Consider the following 2,156-nt stretch of genomic DNA (forward strand, 5'->3'; position numbering starts at 1 on the left):
GCAATCTCGGCTCACTGCAACCTCCACTTCCCGGGTTCAAGCGATTCTCCTGCCTCAGCCTCCTGAGTAGGTGGGATTACAGGCACCCGCCACCACTCCTGGCTAATTTTTGTATTTTTAATAGAGACAGGGTTTCACCATGTTGGCAAGTCTGGTCTTGAACTCCTGACCTCGTGATCTGCCAGCCTCGACCTCCCGAAGTGCTGTGATTACAGGTGTGAGCCACTGCGCTCGGCCGAAAATACCTATTTTTTAAGGTTAGATGTTTACATTTCTTTTTCCAATGTAACATAGCATGTTGCTATACTTTATATTTGTCAGAATGACAGACAAATTGTGAGTGTTTTCTAAGATCTTGGAGTAAAGATCATTACACTGGAAATGGCATGGGATCTGGGTGTGCCTCTGGCAAAAAGGGTAGGGTCAAAGGTCCTGCTTTATTGACTTAATTTTCATGATCACCAAATGAGGGAAGCAGTATGTCATCCCCATTTTACAGATAAGGAAACTGCCCCCCAACCTCTTCCACATCACAGCCACAAGTAAAAAATAATGTTTGCATGGTACATTGGATTAAACACAAGACACTGGCTGGGGCCAAAGGTACAAGGTGACCATTAGTCCTGGTTTGCCTGGGACTTTCCCAGTTTTTAAGCTGAAAGTCCCAAGTCCCATATTCCAGAAACCTCCTCACCACCCAGTCCCAGTTGAACTAAGACAGTTAGTTACCCTGGTCAGGGCTTTCTGGCTGGCCTATGGATGAATGTCTTACTGTTCCTGTAACCTTTGGGTTCTGTAATGGTGTGCCTGACCACTCCGGTGAGGCTGTCATCAGCCTAAGGTCACAGAGCTAGTAGAGGGAGGAGCTGGAATTGAACCCAGTTCTGTGTGACTCCTGAGCCCCTCTTTTTAGAGACGAGGTTTTGCTATATTGCCTAAGCTGTTCTCAAACACTTGGCCTCAAGTTATCTGCTAGCCTTGGCCTCCCAGAGTGCTAGGATTACAGGCGTGAGCCACTGCGCCTGGCCACTATGTATAATTTTAAAGAGTACTCCAGGAAGAAGTGTACCCAGGAGGACAGATGATAAGGGAGACACCTACAAAGAAGTGACATTGCCCAATCTAAATGTCATGCTAAGAATTTAGGATTTTTTTCCCATAGCCATGGGGAGCCACAGGTTTTTGAAGCAAGAGAATTATAAGATCACTTCCAGATTGAGTGAGGCAGAGTGAGGAGTGTGGAGAGGCCGGGAACTGCCTGAGACTAGAGGTAGGGAGATCTGTTATCAAGCTGGATTAACAGGCCCAGGTAGCAATGATGCGGACCTGCACCACGGCAGAGGCAGTGGTAAAGAAAGAGGCAGAGCAAGCAGAAGTCGTAGGAAGGGGCAAAGCTTCGGGTGTCTTCAAGTCATTAGTTTTTTTATTCATCCAGACTTACTCATTCCACCATACATTTATTTGATGAATATATATTTAGTGCCAGGAGCTGTGCTAACCCTCAAGTGACTCTAGTTTTGAAGCTGGGTGAAATTCAGAAATGGATGGGGAGAAATAGAGTGGAACCCAGGAACAGAGGCAGGTTTCTTCAATTAATGTTTGGCCAAGCCGAGTTTGTCAATTGTGGACAACTTAAGAATTTCTGAGATTTTTAAGGATCAACCATCACAAAAAGCCCAGATAAGAGAAGACACGAATAGATGGTATAATTTGAGGCCTCCCAGGTTTCATCACTACTTACTCTTTTTTCTTTTTTTTTGGACAGAGTTTCACTCTTGTTGCCCAGACTGGAGTGCAATGGCACGATCTCAGCTCACTGCAACCTCCACCTCCTGGGTTCAAGCGATTCTCCTGCCTCAGCCCCCTGAGTAGCTGGGATTACAGGCATGCACCACCATGGCCAGTTACTTTTGTATTTTTAGTAGAGACGGAGTTTCTCCATGTTGGTCAGGCTGGTCTCAAACTCCCAACCTCGGGTGATCCACCTGCCTTGGCCTCCCAAAGTGCTGGGATTACAGGTGTGAGCCACCGCGCCTAGCTCACTACTTGTTCTTTTGAGCAGTCACTGCTGCTGCAAAGGGGAAAATATGAGTAATTATTCCATGATCTTTTTACTTTTTTAATTATTTATTTATTTATTTATTTATTTATTTTGA

Source organism: Mandrillus leucophaeus, unplaced genomic scaffold (assembly GCF_000951045.1).
Source record: "Mandrillus leucophaeus isolate KB7577 unplaced genomic scaffold, Mleu.le_1.0 Scaffold23, whole genome shotgun sequence".
Taxonomy (NCBI): Eukaryota; Metazoa; Chordata; class Mammalia; order Primates; family Cercopithecidae; genus Mandrillus; species Mandrillus leucophaeus.